Genomic DNA, 18,403 nt, shown 5'->3' on the forward strand with positions numbered 1-18,403 from the left:
CGCTTCGTGTATTTTTGTTGTTGTTGTGAGATTTATAAATTTATTTATTAACATTACACCGTTACAAGCTAACAACTTTACAACATAAAACACGAACAGAATTGCAATTGTAAGCACTTCCTTCCGCAATCCGACGTGCCAGCAGAGCGACTGCCGAATTAGCGGGCGCGCCGCCGTGTGTGTGAGACGCGCAGCTTCTCGTTGCACCTCCTGTCATCCGCTTGGCGCGTGCAGCCTTCGACACTCGCGGAAGACGCATCTTGTCCCTGGTGTCCAGCGCAGGAGGGCTGGCGCGCGGGCCGACCGGCGTATGGCCTGTGCGGGGTGTGGCAGAGTGTTGTTGGAGGGCCGCCACTGCTGGCGATGTGAGCTTCTTCGCCCTCGCCTCGCCTCGCCTCGCCTCAGACGAGGTGTTTGCGTAATTTGCAGTGCATTCGCACCATTCCTGTCCCTGTCCCCGTCCCGACTTGTCCCGACTTTGCTCGACTGCCGCTCGCTGCCGCTCGGGTCGTGGCCCATATAACAGCGCAAGCACAAGAAACGTCTGCAGGAGATGAGGAGACGAGACGAGACGACTAAAGAATAAATTTATAATTACATATCGAAGTGGGAATTGTACACCGCTACACAACAACAGGCGCTGACGTATTTCAGAACATATCTGCCGATTCGTACTGTTTTTGTCGTTTTCAAAGACTTCCTGGCGAACTTGGGTTAGCACAATCTCCCTCAAACTGAGATATTTACTGCAATTTCGCACCTTATGGTCATTACAGTAGATTAAAATGCTTAAGCAAGAATCTTTGTCACAACAGAACGGTGGTATGGAAAGAAGGCGGTATAAAAAAAAAAAAAGTAAATGAAAGGGAGCCAACAGCACGTGGTGTTCCCAGGTGGTCACCCATCCAAGTACTAACCACGCCCGATGTTGCTTAACTTCGGTTATCGGAAGAGAACCGGTGTACTCAACATGGTATGGCCGTTGGCGCCCATATAATGTAGGCGCATGGCAGAATTCGCATTCGGTTGTCTTATCCCAACACACACCAAAATCATACTTTTCGGTCGAAAGCAGCCGCATTCTTTTTTTATTGACAATTCGTCACGTTAGCGCGAACGCATTCCTGAGTTCCAAAACTTATGAGCCGGAAGGACGCGCTTCGTGTATTTTTGTTGTTGTTGTGAGATTTATAAATTTATTTATTAACATTACACCGTTACAAGCTAACAACTTTACAACATAAAACACGAACAGAATTGCAATTGTAAGCACTTCCTTCCGGCAATCCGACGTGCCAGCAGAGCGACTGCCGAATTAGCGGGCGCGCCCGCCGTGTGTGTGAGACGCGCAGCTTCTCGTTGCACCTCCTGTCATCCGCCTGGCGCGTGCAGCCCTTCGACACTCGCGGAAGACGCATCTTGTCCCTGGTGTCCAGCGCAGGAGGGCTGGCGCGCGGCCGACCGGCGTATGGCCTGTGCGGGGTGTGGCAGAGTGTTGTTGGAGGGCGCCACTGCTGGCGATGTGAGCTTCTTCGCCTCGCCTCGCCTCGCCTCGCCTCAGACGAGGTGTTTGCGTAATTTGCAGTGCATTCGCACCATTCCTGTCCCTGTCCCCGTCCCGACTTGTCCCGACTTTGCTCGACTGCCGCTCGCTGCCGCTCGGGTCGTGGCCCATATAACAGCGCAAGCACAAGAAACGTCTGCAGGAGATGAGGAGACGAGACGAGACGACTAAAGAATAAATTTATAATTACATATCGAAGTGGGAATTGTACACCGCTACACAACAACAGGCGCTGACGTATTTCAGAACATATCTGCCGATTCGTACTGTTTTGTCGTTTTCAAAGACTTCCTGGCGAACTTGGTTAGCACAATCTCCCTCAAACTGAGATATTTACTGCAATTTCGCACCTTATGGTCATTACAGTAGATTAAAATGCTTAAGCAAGAATCTTTGTCACAACAGAACGGTGGTATGGAAAGAAGGCGGTATAAAAAAAAAAAAAAGTAAATGAAAGGGAGCCAACAGCACGTGGTGTTCCCAGGTGGTCACCCATCCAAGTACTAACCACGCCCGATGTTGCTTAACTTCGGTTATCGGACGAGAACCGGTGTACTCAACATGGTATGGCCGTTGGCGCCCATATAATGTAGGCGCATGGCAGAATTCGCATTCGGTTCTTATCCCAACACACACAAAATCATACTTTTCGGTCGAAAGCAGCCGCATTCTTTTTTATTGACAATTCGTCACGTTAGCGCGAACGCATTCCTGAGTTCCAAAACTTATGAGCCGGAAGGACGCGCTTCGTGTATTTTTGTTGTTGTTGTGAGATTTATAAATTTATTTATTAACATTACACCGTTACAAGCTAACAACTTTACAACATAAAACACGAACAGAATTGCAATTGTAAGCACTTCCTTCCGCAATCCGACGTGCCAGCAGAGCGACTGCCGAATTAGCGGGCGCGCCGCCGTGTGTGTGAGACGCGCAGCTTCTCGTTGCACCTCCTGTCATCCGCTTGGCGCGTGCAGCCTTCGACACTCGCGGAAGACGCATCTTGTCCCTGGTGTCCAGCGCAGGAGGGCTGGCGCGCGGCCGACCGGCGTATGGCCTGTGCGGGGTGTGGCAGAGTGTTGTTGGAGGGCGCCACTGCTGGCGATGTGAGCTTCTTCGCCTCGCCTCGCCTCGCCTCGCCTCAGACGAGGTGTTTGCGTAATTTGCAGTGCATTCGCACCATTCCTGTCCCTGTCCCCGTCCCGACTTGTCCCGACTTTGCTCGACTGCCGCTCGCTGCCGCTCGGGTCGTGGCCCATATAACAGCGCAAGCACAAGAAACGTCTGCAGGAGATGAGGAGACGAGACGAGACGACTAAAGAATAAATTTATAATTACATATCGAAGTGGGAATTGTACACCGCTACACAACAACAGGCGCTGACGTATTTCAGAACATATCTGCCGATTCGTACTGTTTTGTCGTTTTCAAAGACTTCCTGGCGAACTTGGTTAGCACAATCTCCCTCAAACTGAGATATTTACTGCAATTTCGCACCTTATGGTCATTACAGTAGATTAAAATGCTTAAGCAAGAATCTTTGTCACAACAGAACGGTGGTATGGAAAGAAGGCGGTATAAAAAAAAAAAAAAGTAAATGAAAGGGAGCCAACAGCACGTGGTGTTCCCAGGTGGTCACCCATCCAAGTACTAACCACGCCCGATGTTGCTTAACTTCGGTTATCGGAAGAGAACCGGTGTACTCAACATGGTATGGCCGTTGGCGCCCATATAATGTAGGCGCATGGCAGAATTCGCATTCGGTTCTTATCCCAACACACACAAAATCATACTTTTCGGTCGAAAGCAGCCGCATTCTTTTTTATTGACAATTCGTCACGTTAGCGCGAACGCATTCCTGAGTTCCAAAACTTATGAGCCGGAAGGACGCGCTTCGTGTATTTTTGTTGTTGTTGTGAGATTTATAAATTTATTTATTAACATTACACCGTTACAAGCTAACAACTTTACAACATAAAACACGAACAGAATTGCAATTGTAAGCACTTCCTTCCGCAATCCGACGTGCCAGCAGAGCGACTGCCGAATTAGCGGGCGCGCCGCCGTGTGTGTGAGACGCGCAGCTTCTCGTTGCACCTCCTGTCATCCGCTTGGCGCGTGCAGCCTTCGACACTCGCGGAAGACGCATCTTGTCCCTGGTGTCCAGCGCAGGAGGGCTGGCGCGCGGCCGACCGGCGTATGGCCTGTGCGGGGTGTGGCAGAGTGTTGTTGGAGGGCGCCACTGCTGGCGATGTGAGCTTCTTCGCCTCGCCTCGCCTCGCCTCGCCTCAGACGAGGTGTTTGCGTAATTTGCAGTGCATTCGCACCATTCCTGTCCCTGTCCCCGTCCCGACTTGTCCCGACTTTGCTCGACTGCCGCTCGCTGCCGCTCGGGTCGTGGCCCATATAACAGCGCAAGCACAAGAAACGTCTGCAGGAGATGAGGAGACGAGACGAGACGACTAAAGAATAAATTTATAATTACATATCGAAGTGGGAATTGTACACCGCTACACAACAACAGGCGCTGACGTATTTCAGAACATATCTGCCGATTCGTACTGTTTTGTCGTTTTCAAAGACTTCCTGGCGAACTTGGTTAGCACAATCTCCCTCAAACTGAGATATTTACTGCAATTTCGCACCTTATGGTCATTACAGTAGATTAAAATGCTTAAGCAAGAATCTTTGTCACAACAGAACGGTGGTATGGAAAGAAGGCGGTATAAAAAAAAAAAAAAGTAAATGAAAGGGAGCCAACAGCACGTGGTGTTCCCAGGTGGTCACCCATCCAAGTACTAACCACGCCCGATGTTGCTTAACTTCGGTTATCGGAAGAGAACCGGTGTACTCAACATGGTATGGCCGTTGGCGCCCATATAATGTAGGCGCATGGCAGAATTCGCATTCGGTTCTTATCCCAACACACACAAAATCATACTTTTCGGTCGAAAGCAGCCGCATTCTTTTTTATTGACAATTCGTCACGTTAGCGCGAACGCATTCCTGAGTTCCAAAACTTATGAGCCGGAAGGACGCGCTTCGTGTATTTTTGTTGTTGTTGTGAGATTTATAAATTTATTTATTAACATTACACCGTTACAAGCTAACAACTTTACAACATAAAACACGAACAGAATTGCAATTGTAAGCACTTCCTTCCGCAATCCGACGTGCCAGCAGAGCGACTGCCGAATTAGCGGGCGCGCCGCCGTGTGTGTGAGACGCGCAGCTTCTCGTTGCACCTCCTGTCATCCGCTTGGCGCGTGCAGCCTTCGACACTCGCGGAAGACGCATCTTGTCCCTGGTGTCCAGCGCAGGAGGGCTGGCGCGCGGCCGACCGGCGTATGGCCTGTGCGGGGTGTGGCAGAGTGTTGTTGGAGGGCGCCACTGCTGGCGATGTGAGCTTCTTCGCCTCGCCTCGCCTCGCCTCGCCTCAGACGAGGTGTTTGCGTAATTTGCAGTGCATTCGCACCATTCCTGTCCCTGTCCCCGTCCCGACTTGTCCCGACTTTGCTCGACTGCCGCTCGCTGCCGCTCGGGTCGTGGCCCATATAACAGCGCAAGCACAAGAAACGTCTGCAGGAGATGAGGAGACGAGACGAGACGACTAAAGAATAAATTTATAATTACATATCGAAGTGGGAATTGTACACCGCTACACAACAACAGGCGCTGACGTATTTCAGAACATATCTGCCGATTCGTACTGTTTTGTCGTTTTCAAAGACTTCCTGGCGAACTTGGTTAGCACAATCTCCCTCAAACTGAGATATTTACTGCAATTTCGCACCTTATGGTCATTACAGTAGATTAAAATGCTTAAGCAAGAATCTTTGTCACAACAGAACGGTGGTATGGAAAGAAGGCGGTATAAAAAAAAAAAAAGTAAATGAAAGGGAGCCAACAGCACGTGGTGTTCCCAGGTGGTCACCCATCCAAGTACTAACCACGCCCGATGTTGCTTAACTTCGGTTATCGGACGAGAACCGGTGTACTCAACATGGTATGGCCGTTGGCGCCCATATAATGTAGGCGCATGGCAGAATTCGCATTCGGTTCTTATCCCAACACACACAAAATCATACTTTTCGGTCGAAAGCAGCCGCATTCTTTTTTATTGACAATTCGTCACGTTAGCGCGAACGCATTCCTGAGTTCCAAAACTTATGAGCCGGAAGGACGCGCTTCGTGTATTTTTGTTGTTGTTGTGAGATTTATAAATTTATTTATTAACATTACACCGTTACAAGCTAACAACTTTACAACATAAAACACGAACAGAATTGCAATTGTAAGCACTTCCTTCCGCAATCCGACGTGCCAGCAGAGCGACTGCCGAATTAGCGGGCGCGCCGCCGTGTGTGTGAGACGCGCAGCTTCTCGTTGCACCTCCTGTCATCCGCTTGGCGCGTGCAGCCTTCGACACTCGCGGAAGACGCATCTTGTCCCTGGTGTCCAGCGCAGGAGGGCTGGCGCGCGGCCGACCGGCGTATGGCCTGTGCGGGGTGTGGCAGAGTGTTGTTGGAGGGCGCCACTGCTGGCGATGTGAGCTTCTTCGCCTCGCCTCGCCTCGCCTCGCCTCAGACGAGGTGTTTGCGTAATTTGCAGTGCATTCGCACCATTCCTGTCCCTGTCCCCGTCCCGACTTGTCCCGACTTTGCTCGACTGCCGCTCGCTGCCGCTCGGGTCGTGGCCCATATAACAGCGCAAGCACAAGAAACGTCTGCAGGAGATGAGGAGACGAGACGAGACGACTAAAGAATAAATTTATAATTACATATCGAAGTGGGAATTGTACACCGCTACACAACAACAGGCGCTGACGTATTTCAGAACATATCTGCCGATTCGTACTGTTTTGTCGTTTTCAAAGACTTCCTGGCGAACTTGGTTAGCACAATCTCCCTCAAACTGAGATATTTACTGCAATTTCGCACCTTATGGTCATTACAGTAGATTAAAATGCTTAAGCAAGAATCTTTGTCACAACAGAACGGTGGTATGGAAAGAAGGCGGTATAAAAAAAAAAAAAAGTAAATGAAAGGGAGCCAACAGCACGTGGTGTTCCCAGGTGGTCACCCATCCAAGTACTAACCACGCCCGATGTTGCTTAACTTCGGTTATCGGAAGAGAACCGGTGTACTCAACATGGTATGGCCGTTGGCGCCCATATAATGTAGGCGCATGGCAGAATTCGCATTCGGTTCTTATCCCAACACACACAAAATCATACTTTTCGGTCGAAAGCAGCCGCATTCTTTTTTATTGACAATTCGTCACGTTAGCGCGAACGCATTCCTGAGTTCCAAAACTTATGAGCCGGAAGGACGCGCTTCGTGTATTTTTGTTGTTGTTGTGAGATTTATAAATTTATTTATTAACATTACACCGTTACAAGCTAACAACTTTACAACATAAAACACGAACAGAATTGCAATTGTAAGCACTTCCTTCCGCAATCCGACGTGCCAGCAGAGCGACTGCCGAATTAGCGGGCGCGCCGCCGTGTGTGTGAGACGCGCAGCTTCTCGTTGCACCTCCTGTCATCCGCTTGGCGCGTGCAGCCTTCGACACTCGCGGAAGACGCATCTTGTCCCTGGTGTCCAGCGCAGGAGGGCTGGCGCGCGGCCGACCGGCGTATGGCCTGTGCGGGGTGTGGCAGAGTGTTGTTGGAGGGCGCCACTGCTGGCGATGTGAGCTTCTTCGCCTCGCCTCGCCTCGCCTCGCCTCAGACGAGGTGTTTGCGTAATTTGCAGTGCATTCGCACCATTCCTGTCCCTGTCCCCGTCCCGACTTGTCCCGACTTTGCTCGACTGCCGCTCGCTGCCGCTCGGGTCGTGGCCCATATAACAGCGCAAGCACAAGAAACGTCTGCAGGAGATGAGGAGACGAGACGAGACGACTAAAGAATAAATTTATAATTACATATCGAAGTGGGAATTGTACACCGCTACACAACAACAGGCGCTGACGTATTTCAGAACATATCTGCCGATTCGTACTGTTTTGTCGTTTTCAAAGACTTCCTGGCGAACTTGGTTAGCACAATCTCCCTCAAACTGAGATATTTACTGCAATTTCGCACCTTATGGTCATTACAGTAGATTAAAATGCTTAAGCAAGAATCTTTGTCACAACAGAACGGTGGTATGGAAAGAAGGCGGTATAAAAAAAAAAAAAAGTAAATGAAAGGGAGCCAACAGCACGTGGTGTTCCCAGGTGGTCACCCATCCAAGTACTAACCACGCCCGATGTTGCTTAACTTCGGTTATCGGAAGAGAACCGGTGTACTCAACATGGTATGGCCGTTGGCGCCCATATAATGTAGGCGCATGGCAGAATTCGCATTCGGTTCTTATCCCAACACACACAAAATCATACTTTTCGGTCGAAAGCAGCCGCATTCTTTTTTATTGACAATTCGTCACGTTAGCGCGAACGCATTCCTGAGTTCCAAAACTTATGAGCCGGAAGGACGCGCTTCGTGTATTTTTGTTGTTGTTGTGAGATTTATAAATTTATTTATTAACATTACACCGTTACAAGCTAACAACTTTACAACATAAAACACGAACAGAATTGCAATTGTAAGCACTTCCTTCCGCAATCCGACGTGCCAGCAGAGCGACTGCCGAATTAGCGGGCGCGCCGCCGTGTGTGTGAGACGCGCAGCTTCTCGTTGCACCTCCTGTCATCCGCTTGGCGCGTGCAGCCTTCGACACTCGCGGAAGACGCATCTTGTCCCTGGTGTCCAGCGCAGGAGGGCTGGCGCGCGGCCGACCGGCGTATGGCCTGTGCGGGGTGTGGCAGAGTGTTGTTGGAGGGCGCCACTGCTGGCGATGTGAGCTTCTTCGCCTCGCCTCGCCTCGCCTCGCCTCAGACGAGGTGTTTGCGTAATTTGCAGTGCATTCGCACCATTCCTGTCCCTGTCCCCGTCCCGACTTGTCCCGACTTTGCTCGACTGCCGCTCGCTGCCGCTCGGGTCGTGGCCCATATAACAGCGCAAGCACAAGAAACGTCTGCAGGAGATGAGGAGACGAGACGAGACGACTAAAGAATAAATTTATAATTACATATCGAAGTGGGAATTGTACACCGCTACACAACAACAGGCGCTGACGTATTTCAGAACATATCTGCCGATTCGTACTGTTTTGTCGTTTTCAAAGACTTCCTGGCGAACTTGGTTAGCACAATCTCCCTCAAACTGAGATATTTACTGCAATTTCGCACCTTATGGTCATTACAGTAGATTAAAATGCTTAAGCAAGAATCTTTGTCACAACAGAACGGTGGTATGGAAAGAAGGCGGTATAAAAAAAAAAAAAAGTAAATGAAAGGGAGCCAACAGCACGTGGTGTTCCCAGGTGGTCACCCATCCAAGTACTAACCACGCCCGATGTTGCTTAACTTCGGTTATCGGAAGAGAACCGGTGTACTCAACATGGTATGGCCGTTGGCGCCCATATAATGTAGGCGCATGGCAGAATTCGCATTCGGTTCTTATCCCAACACACACAAAATCATACTTTTCGGTCGAAAGCAGCCGCATTCTTTTTTATTGACAATTCGTCACGTTAGCGCGAACGCATTCCTGAGTTCCAAAACTTATGAGCCGGAAGGACGCGCTTCGTGTATTTTTGTTGTTGTTGTGAGATTTATAAATTTATTTATTAACATTACACCGTTACAAGCTAACAACTTTACAACATAAAACACGAACAGAATTGCAATTGTAAGCACTTCCTTCCGCAATCCGACGTGCCAGCAGAGCGACTGCCGAATTAGCGGGCGCGCCGCCGTGTGTGTGAGACGCGCAGCTTCTCGTTGCACCTCCTGTCATCCGCTTGGCGCGTGCAGCCTTCGACACTCGCGGAAGACGCATCTTGTCCCTGGTGTCCAGCGCAGGAGGGCTGGCGCGCGGCCGACCGGCGTATGGCCTGTGCGGGGTGTGGCAGAGTGTTGTTGGAGGGCGCCACTGCTGGCGATGTGAGCTTCTTCGCCTCGCCTCGCCTCGCCTCGCCTCAGACGAGGTGTTTGCGTAATTTGCAGTGCATTCGCACCATTCCTGTCCCTGTCCCCGTCCCGACTTGTCCCGACTTTGCTCGACTGCCGCTCGCTGCCGCTCGGGTCGTGGCCCATATAACAGCGCAAGCACAAGAAACGTCTGCAGGAGATGAGGAGACGAGACGAGACGACTAAAGAATAAATTTATAATTACATATCGAAGTGGGAATTGTACACCGCTACACAACAACAGGCGCTGACGTATTTCAGAACATATCTGCCGATTCGTACTGTTTTGTCGTTTTCAAAGACTTCCTGGCGAACTTGGTTAGCACAATCTCCCTCAAACTGAGATATTTACTGCAATTTCGCACCTTATGGTCATTACAGTAGATTAAAATGCTTAAGCAAGAATCTTTGTCACAACAGAACGGTGGTATGGAAAGAAGGCGGTATAAAAAAAAAAAAAAGTAAATGAAAGGGAGCCAACAGCACGTGGTGTTCCCAGGTGGTCACCCATCCAAGTACTAACCACGCCCGATGTTGCTTAACTTCGGTTATCGGACGAGAACCGGTGTACTCAACATGGTATGGCCGTTGGCGCCCATATAATGTAGGCGCATGGCAGAATTCGCATTCGGTTCTTATCCCAACACACACAAAATCATACTTTTCGGTCGAAAGCAGCCGCATTCTTTTTTATTGACAATTCGTCACGTTAGCGCGAACGCATTCCTGAGTTCCAAAACTTATGAGCCGGAAGGACGCGCTTCGTGTATTTTTGTTGTTGTTGTGAGATTTATAAATTTATTTATTAACATTACACCGTTACAAGCTAACAACTTTACAACATAAAACACGAACAGAATTGCAATTGTAAGCACTTCCTTCCGCAATCCGACGTGCCAGCAGAGCGACTGCCGAATTAGCGGGCGCGCCGCCGTGTGTGTGAGACGCGCAGCTTCTCGTTGCACCTCCTGTCATCCGCTTGGCGCGTGCAGCCTTCGACACTCGCGGAAGACGCATCTTGTCCCTGGTGTCCAGCGCAGGAGGGCTGGCGCGCGGCCGACCGGCGTATGGCCTGTGCGGGGTGTGGCAGAGTGTTGTTGGAGGGCGCCACTGCTGGCGATGTGAGCTTCTTCGCCTCGCCTCGCCTCGCCTCGCCTCAGACGAGGTGTTTGCGTAATTTGCAGTGCATTCGCACCATTCCTGTCCCTGTCCCCGTCCCGACTTGTCCCGACTTTGCTCGACTGCCGCTCGCTGCCGCTCGGGTCGTGGCCCATATAACAGCGCAAGCACAAGAAACGTCTGCAGGAGATGAGGAGACGAGACGAGACGACTAAAGAATAAATTTATAATTACATATCGAAGTGGGAATTGTACACCGCTACACAACAACAGGCGCTGACGTATTTCAGAACATATCTGCCGATTCGTACTGTTTTGTCGTTTTCAAAGACTTCCTGGCGAACTTGGTTAGCACAATCTCCCTCAAACTGAGATATTTACTGCAATTTCGCACCTTATGGTCATTACAGTAGATTAAAATGCTTAAGCAAGAATCTTTGTCACAACAGAACGGTGGTATGGAAAGAAGGCGGTATAAAAAAAAAAAAAAGTAAATGAAAGGGAGCCAACAGCACGTGGTGTTCCCAGGTGGTCACCCATCCAAGTACTAACCACGCCCGATGTTGCTTAACTTCGGTTATCGGACGAGAACCGGTGTACTCAACATGGTATGGCCGTTGGCGCCCATATAATGTAGGCGCATGGCAGAATTCGCATTCGGTTCTTATCCCAACACACACAAAATCATACTTTTCGGTCGAAAGCAGCCGCATTCTTTTTTATTGACAATTCGTCACGTTAGCGCGAACGCATTCCTGAGTTCCAAAACTTATGAGCCGGAAGGACGCGCTTCGTGTATTTTTGTTGTTGTTGTGAGATTTATAAATTTATTTATTAACATTACACCGTTACAAGCTAACAACTTTACAACATAAAACACGAACAGAATTGCAATTGTAAGCACTTCCTTCCGCAATCCGACGTGCCAGCAGAGCGACTGCCGAATTAGCGGGCGCGCCGCCGTGTGTGTGAGACGCGCAGCTTCTCGTTGCACCTCCTGTCATCCGCTTGGCGCGTGCAGCCTTCGACACTCGCGGAAGACGCATCTTGTCCCTGGTGTCCAGCGCAGGAGGGCTGGCGCGCGGCCGACCGGCGTATGGCCTGTGCGGGGTGTGGCAGAGTGTTGTTGGAGGGCGCCACTGCTGGCGATGTGAGCTTCTTCGCCTCGCCTCGCCTCGCCTCGCCTCAGACGAGGTGTTTGCGTAATTTGCAGTGCATTCGCACCATTCCTGTCCCTGTCCCCGTCCCGACTTGTCCCGACTTTGCTCGACTGCCGCTCGCTGCCGCTCGGGTCGTGGCCCATATAACAGCGCAAGCACAAGAAACGTCTGCAGGAGATGAGGAGACGAGACGAGACGACTAAAGAATAAATTTATAATTACATATCGAAGTGGGAATTGTACACCGCTACACAACAACAGGCGCTGACGTATTTCAGAACATATCTGCCGATTCGTACTGTTTTGTCGTTTTCAAAGACTTCCTGGCGAACTTGGTTAGCACAATCTCCCTCAAACTGAGATATTTACTGCAATTTCGCACCTTATGGTCATTACAGTAGATTAAAATGCTTAAGCAAGAATCTTTGTCACAACAGAACGGTGGTATGGAAAGAAGGCGGTATAAAAAAAAAAAAAAGTAAATGAAAGGGAGCCAACAGCACGTGGTGTTCCCAGGTGGTCACCCATCCAAGTACTAACCACGCCCGATGTTGCTTAACTTCGGTTATCGGACGAGAACCGGTGTACTCAACATGGTATGGCCGTTGGCGCCCATATAATGTAGGCGCATGGCAGAATTCGCATTCGGTTCTTATCCCAACACACACAAAATCATACTTTTCGGTCGAAAGCAGCCGCATTCTTTTTTATTGACAATTCGTCACGTTAGCGCGAACGCATTCCTGAGTTCCAAAACTTATGAGCCGGAAGGACGCGCTTCGTGTATTTTTGTTGTTGTTGTGAGATTTATAAATTTATTTATTAACATTACACCGTTACAAGCTAACAACTTTACAACATAAAACACGAACAGAATTGCAATTGTAAGCACTTCCTTCCGCAATCCGACGTGCCAGCAGAGCGACTGCCGAATTAGCGGGCGCGCCGCCGTGTGTGTGAGACGCGCAGCTTCTCGTTGCACCTCCTGTCATCCGCTTGGCGCGTGCAGCCTTCGACACTCGCGGAAGACGCATCTTGTCCCTGGTGTCCAGCGCAGGAGGGCTGGCGCGCGGCCGACCGGCGTATGGCCTGTGCGGGGTGTGGCAGAGTGTTGTTGGAGGGCGCCACTGCTGGCGATGTGAGCTTCTTCGCCTCGCCTCGCCTCGCCTCGCCTCAGACGAGGTGTTTGCGTAATTTGCAGTGCATTCGCACCATTCCTGTCCCTGTCCCCGTCCCGACTTGTCCCGACTTTGCTCGACTGCCGCTCGCTGCCGCTCGGGTCGTGGCCCATATAACAGCGCAAGCACAAGAAACGTCTGCAGGAGATGAGGAGACGAGACGAGACGACTAAAGAATAAATTTATAATTACATATCGAAGTGGGAATTGTACACCGCTACACAACAACAGGCGCTGACGTATTTCAGAACATATCTGCCGATTCGTACTGTTTTGTCGTTTTCAAAGACTTCCTGGCGAACTTGGTTAGCACAATCTCCCTCAAACTGAGATATTTACTGCAATTTCGCACCTTATGGTCATTACAGTAGATTAAAATGCTTAAGCAAGAATCTTTGTCACAACAGAACGGTGGTATGGAAAGAAGGCGGTATAAAAAAAAAAAAAAGTAAATGAAAGGGAGCCAACAGCACGTGGTGTTCCCAGGTGGTCACCCATCCAAGTACTAACCACGCCCGATGTTGCTTAACTTCGGTTATCGGAAGAGAACCGGTGTACTCAACATGGTATGGCCGTTGGCGCCCATATAATGTAGGCGCATGGCAGAATTCGCATTCGGTTCTTATCCCAACACACACAAAATCATACTTTTCGGTCGAAAGCAGCCGCATTCTTTTTTATTGACAATTCGTCACGTTAGCGCGAACGCATTCCTGAGTTCCAAAACTTATGAGCCGGAAGGACGCGCTTCGTGTATTTTTGTTGTTGTTGTGAGATTTATAAACTTATTTATTAACATTACACCGTTACAAGCTAACAACTTTACAACATAAAACACGAACAGAATTGCAATTGTAAGCACTTCCTTCCGCAATCCGACGTGCCAGCAGAGCGACTGCCGAATTAGCGGGCGCGCCGCCGTGTGTGTGAGACGCGCAGCTTCTCGTTGCACCTCCTGTCATCCGCTTGGCGCGTGCAGCCTTCGACACTCGCGGAAGACGCATCTTGTCCCTGGTGTCCAGCGCAGGAGGGCTGGCGCGCGGCCGACCGGCGTATGGCCTGTGCGGGGTGTGGCAGAGTGTTGTTGGAGGGCGCCACTGCTGGCGATGTGAGCTTCTTCGCCTCGCCTCGCCTCGCCTCGCCTCAGACGAGGTGTTTGCGTAATTTGCAGTGCATTCGCACCATTCCTGTCCCTGTCCCCGTCCCGACTTGTCCCGACTTTGCTCGACTGCCGCTCGCTGCCGCTCGGGTCGTGGCCCATATAACAGCGCAAGCACAAGAAACGTCTGCAGGAGATGAGGAGACGAGACGAGACGACTAAAGAATAAATTTATAATTACATATCGAAGTGGGAATTGTACACCGCTACACAACAACAGGCGCTGACGTATTTCAGAACATATCTGCCGATTCGTACTGTTTTGTCGTTTTCAAAGACTTCCTGGCGAACTTGGTTAGCACAATCTCCCTCAAACTGAGATATTTACTGCAATTTCGCACCTTATGGTCATTACAGTAGATTAAAATGCTTAAGCAAGAATCTTTGTCACAACAGAACGGTGGTATGGAAAGAAGGCGGTATAAAAAAAAAAAAAAGTAAATGAAAGGGAGCCAACAGCACGTGGTGTTCCCAGGTGGTCACCCATCCAAGTACTAACCACGCCCGATGTTGCTTAACTTCGGTTATCGGACGAGAACCGGTGTACTCAACATGGTATGGCCGTTGGCGCCCATATAATGTAGGCGCATGGCAGAATTCGCATTCGGTTCTTATCCCAACACACACAAAATCATACTTTTCGGTCGAAAGCAGCCGCATTCTTTTTTATTGACAATTCGTCACGTTAGCGCGAACGCATTCCTGAGTTCCAAAACTTATGAGCCGGAAGGACGCGCTTCGTGTATTTTTGTTGTTGTTGTGAGATTTATAAATTTATTTATTAACATTACACCGTTACAAGCTAACAACTTTACAACATAAAACACGAACAGAATTGCAATTGTAAGCACTTCCTTCCGCAATCCGACGTGCCAGCAGAGCGACTGCCGAATTAGCGGGCGCGCCGCCGTGTGTGTGAGACGCGCAGCTTCTCGTTGCACCTCCTGTCATCCGCTTGGCGCGTGCAGCCTTCGACACTCGCGGAAGACGCATCTTGTCCCTGGTGTCCAGCGCAGGAGGGCTGGCGCGCGGCCGACCGGCGTATGGCCTGTGCGGGGTGTGGCAGAGTGTTGTTGGAGGGCGCCACTGCTGGCGATGTGAGCTTCTTCGCCTCGCCTCGCCTCGCCTCGCCTCAGACGAGGTGTTTGCGTAATTTGCAGTGCATTCGCACCATTCCTGTCCCTGTCCCCGTCCCGACTTGTCCCGACTTTGCTCGACTGCCGCTCGCTGCCGCTCGGGTCGTGGCCCATATAACAGCGCAAGCACAAGAAACGTCTGCAGGAGATGAGGAGACGAGACGAGACGACTAAAGAATAAATTTATAATTACATATCGAAGTGGGAATTGTACACCGCTACACAACAACAGGCGCTGACGTATTTCAGAACATATCTGCCGATTCGTACTGTTTTGTCGTTTTCAAAGACTTCCTGGCGAACTTGGTTAGCACAATCTCCCTCAAACTGAGATATTTACTGCAATTTCGCACCTTATGGTCATTACAGTAGATTAAAATGCTTAAGCAAGAATCTTTGTCACAACAGAACGGTGGTATGGAAAGAAGGCGGTATAAAAAAAAAAAAAAGTAAATGAAAGGGAGCCAACAGCACGTGGTGTTCCCAGGTGGTCACCCATCCAAGTACTAACCACGCCCGATGTTGCTTAACTTCGGTTATCGGAAGAGAACCGGTGTACTCAACATGGTATGGCCGTTGGCGCCCATATAATGTAGGCGCATGGCAGAATTCGCATTCGGTTCTTATCCCAACACACACAAAATCATACTTTTCGGTCGAAAGCAGCCGCATTCTTTTTTATTGACAATTCGTCACGTTAGCGCGAACGCATTCCTGAGTTCCAAAACTTATGAGCCGGAAGGACGCGCTTCGTGTATTTTTGTTGTTGTTGTGAGATTTATAAACTTATTTATTAACATTACACCGTTACAAGCTAACAACTTTACAACATAAAACACGAACAGAATTGCAATTGTAAGCACTTCCTTCCGCAATCCGACGTGCCAGCAGAGCGACTGCCGAATTAGCGGGCGCGCCGCCGTGTGTGTGAGACGCGCAGCTTCTCGTTGCACCTCCTGTCATCCGCTTGGCGCGTGCAGCCTTCGACACTCGCGGAAGACGCATCTTGTCCCTGGTGTCCAGCGCAGGAGGGCTGGCGCGCGGCCGACCGGCGTATGGCCTGTGCGGGGTGTGGCAGAGTGTTGTTGGAGGGCGCCACTGCTGGCGATGTGAGCTTCTTCGCCTCGCCTCGCCTCGCCTCGCCTCAGACGAGGTGTTTGCGTAATTTGCAGTGCATTCGCACCATTCCTGTCCCTGTCCCCGTCCCGACTTGTCCCGACTTTGCTCGACTGCCGCTCGCTGCCGCTCGGGTCGTGGCCCATATAACAGCGCAAGCACAAGAAACGTCTGCAGGAGATGAGGAGACGAGACGAGACGACTAAAGAATAAATTTATAATTACATATCGAAGTGGGAATTGTACACCGCTACACAACAACAGGCGCTGACGTATTTCAGAACATATCTGCCGATTCGTACTGTTTTGTCGTTTTCAAAGACTTCCTGGCGAACTTGGTTAGCACAATCTCCCTCAAACTGAGATATTTACTGCAATTTCGCACCTTATGGTCATTACAGTAGATTAAAATGCTTAAGCAAGAATCTTTGTCACAACAGAACGGTGGTATGGAAAGAAGGCGGTATAAAAAAAAAAAAAAGTAAATGAAAGGGAGCCAACAGCACGTGGTGTTCCCAGGTGGTCACCCATCCAAGTACTAACCACGCCCGATGTTGCTTAACTTCGGTTATCGGACGAGAACCGGTGTACTCAACATGGTATGGCCGTTGGCGCCCATATAATGTAGGCGCATGGCAGAATTCGCATTCGGTTCTTATCCCAACACACACAAAATCATACTTTTCGGTCGAAAGCAGCCGCATTCTTTTTTATTGACAATTCGTCACGTTAGCGCGAACGCATTCCTGAGTTCCAAAACTTATGAGCCGGAAGGACGCGCTTCGTGTATTTTTGTTGTTGTTGTGAGATTTATAAATTTATTTATTAACATTACACCGTTACAAGCTAACAACTTTACAACATAAAACACGAACAGAATTGCAATTGTAAGCACTTCCTTCCGCAATCCGACGTGCCAGCAGAGCGACTGCCGAATTAGCGGGCGCGCCGCCGTGTGTGTGAGACGCGCAGCTTCTCGTTGCACCTCCTGTCATCCGCTTGGCGCGTGCAGCCTTCGACACTCGCGGAAGACGCATCTTGTCCCTGGTGTCCAGCGCAGGAGGGCTGGCGCGCGGCCGACCGGCGTATGGCCTGTGCGGGGTGTGGCAGAGTGTTGTTGGAGGGCGCCACTGCTGGCGATGTGAGCTTCTTCGCCTCGCCTCGCCTCGCCTCGCCTCAGACGAGGTGTTTGCGTAATTTGCAGTGCATTCGCACCATTCCTGTCCCTGTCCCCGTCCCGACTTGTCCCGACTTTGCTCGACTGCCGCTCGCTGCCGCTCGGGTCGTGGCCCATATAACAGCGCAAGCACAAGAAACGTCTGCAGGAGATGAGGAGACGAGACGAGACGACTAAAGAATAAATTTATAATTACATATCGAAGTGGGAATTGTACACCGCTACACAACAACAGGCGCTGACGTATTTCAGAACATATCTGCCGATTCGTACTGTTTTGTCGTTTTCAAAGACTTCCTGGCGAACTTGGTTAGCACAATCTCCCTCAAACTGAGATATTTACTGCAATTTCGCACCTTATGGTCATTACAGTAGATTAAAATGCTTAAGCAAGAATCTTTGTCACAACAGAACGGTGGTATGGAAAGAAGGCGGTATAAAAAAAAAAAAAAGTAAATGAAAGGGAGCCAACAGCACGTGGTGTTCCCAGGTGGTCACCCATCCAAGTACTAACCACGCCCGATGTTGCTTAACTTCGGTTATCGGAAGAGAATCGGTGTACTCAACATGGTATGGCCGTTGGCGCCCATATAATGTAGGCGCATGGCAGAATTCGCATTCGGTTCTTATCCCAACACACACAAAATCGTACTTTTCGGTCGAAAGCAGCCGCATTCTTTTTTATTGACAATTCGTCACGTTAGCGCGAACGCATTCCTGAGTTCCAAAACTTATGAGCCGGAAGGACGCGCTTCGTGTATTTTTGTTGTTGTT

General features: G+C 49.9%; 16 non-coding genes across 16 annotated transcripts; all 16 read right to left on the bottom strand.

The window, feature by feature from the left end:
• Positions 1 to 868: 868 nt before the first annotated feature.
• LOC124563292 lies at positions 869 to 987 on the bottom strand. The gene has a single exon (XR_006970062.1). It is a non-coding gene; the product is annotated as a 5S ribosomal RNA (ribosomal RNA).
• Positions 988 to 2,023: 1,036 nt separating this feature from the next.
• On the bottom strand, positions 2,024 to 2,142 carry LOC124563251. Its single transcript, XR_006970025.1, has one exon. It is a non-coding gene; the product is annotated as a 5S ribosomal RNA (ribosomal RNA).
• A 1,029-nt stretch (positions 2,143 to 3,171) lies between these two features.
• On the bottom strand, positions 3,172 to 3,290 carry LOC124563293. The gene has a single exon (XR_006970063.1). It is a non-coding gene; the product is annotated as a 5S ribosomal RNA (ribosomal RNA).
• Positions 3,291 to 4,319: 1,029 nt separating this feature from the next.
• Positions 4,320 to 4,438, bottom strand: LOC124563294. The gene has a single exon (XR_006970064.1). It is a non-coding gene; the product is annotated as a 5S ribosomal RNA (ribosomal RNA).
• A 1,028-nt stretch (positions 4,439 to 5,466) lies between these two features.
• LOC124563253 lies at positions 5,467 to 5,585 on the bottom strand. The gene has a single exon (XR_006970026.1). It is a non-coding gene; the product is annotated as a 5S ribosomal RNA (ribosomal RNA).
• Positions 5,586 to 6,614: 1,029 nt separating this feature from the next.
• Positions 6,615 to 6,733, bottom strand: LOC124563297. The gene has a single exon (XR_006970066.1). It is a non-coding gene; the product is annotated as a 5S ribosomal RNA (ribosomal RNA).
• Positions 6,734 to 7,762: 1,029 nt separating this feature from the next.
• LOC124563298 lies at positions 7,763 to 7,881 on the bottom strand. The gene has a single exon (XR_006970067.1). It is a non-coding gene; the product is annotated as a 5S ribosomal RNA (ribosomal RNA).
• Positions 7,882 to 8,910: 1,029 nt separating this feature from the next.
• On the bottom strand, positions 8,911 to 9,029 carry LOC124563299. Its single transcript, XR_006970068.1, has one exon. It is a non-coding gene; the product is annotated as a 5S ribosomal RNA (ribosomal RNA).
• A 1,029-nt stretch (positions 9,030 to 10,058) lies between these two features.
• LOC124563254 lies at positions 10,059 to 10,177 on the bottom strand. Its single transcript, XR_006970027.1, has one exon. It is a non-coding gene; the product is annotated as a 5S ribosomal RNA (ribosomal RNA).
• Positions 10,178 to 11,206: 1,029 nt separating this feature from the next.
• LOC124563255 lies at positions 11,207 to 11,325 on the bottom strand. Its single transcript, XR_006970028.1, has one exon. It is a non-coding gene; the product is annotated as a 5S ribosomal RNA (ribosomal RNA).
• A 1,029-nt stretch (positions 11,326 to 12,354) lies between these two features.
• LOC124563256 lies at positions 12,355 to 12,473 on the bottom strand. The gene has a single exon (XR_006970029.1). It is a non-coding gene; the product is annotated as a 5S ribosomal RNA (ribosomal RNA).
• A 1,029-nt stretch (positions 12,474 to 13,502) lies between these two features.
• Positions 13,503 to 13,621, bottom strand: LOC124563300. The gene has a single exon (XR_006970069.1). It is a non-coding gene; the product is annotated as a 5S ribosomal RNA (ribosomal RNA).
• Positions 13,622 to 14,650: 1,029 nt separating this feature from the next.
• LOC124563257 lies at positions 14,651 to 14,769 on the bottom strand. The gene has a single exon (XR_006970030.1). It is a non-coding gene; the product is annotated as a 5S ribosomal RNA (ribosomal RNA).
• Positions 14,770 to 15,798: 1,029 nt separating this feature from the next.
• Positions 15,799 to 15,917, bottom strand: LOC124563301. Its single transcript, XR_006970070.1, has one exon. It is a non-coding gene; the product is annotated as a 5S ribosomal RNA (ribosomal RNA).
• A 1,029-nt stretch (positions 15,918 to 16,946) lies between these two features.
• On the bottom strand, positions 16,947 to 17,065 carry LOC124563258. Its single transcript, XR_006970031.1, has one exon. It is a non-coding gene; the product is annotated as a 5S ribosomal RNA (ribosomal RNA).
• Positions 17,066 to 18,094: 1,029 nt separating this feature from the next.
• LOC124563332 lies at positions 18,095 to 18,213 on the bottom strand. The gene has a single exon (XR_006970098.1). It is a non-coding gene; the product is annotated as a 5S ribosomal RNA (ribosomal RNA).
• Positions 18,214 to 18,403: the final 190 nt, after the last annotated feature.

This window comes from Schistocerca americana, unplaced genomic scaffold (assembly GCF_021461395.2).
Source record: "Schistocerca americana isolate TAMUIC-IGC-003095 unplaced genomic scaffold, iqSchAmer2.1 HiC_scaffold_119, whole genome shotgun sequence".
NCBI classification, from domain to species: Eukaryota; Metazoa; Arthropoda; class Insecta; order Orthoptera; family Acrididae; genus Schistocerca; species Schistocerca americana.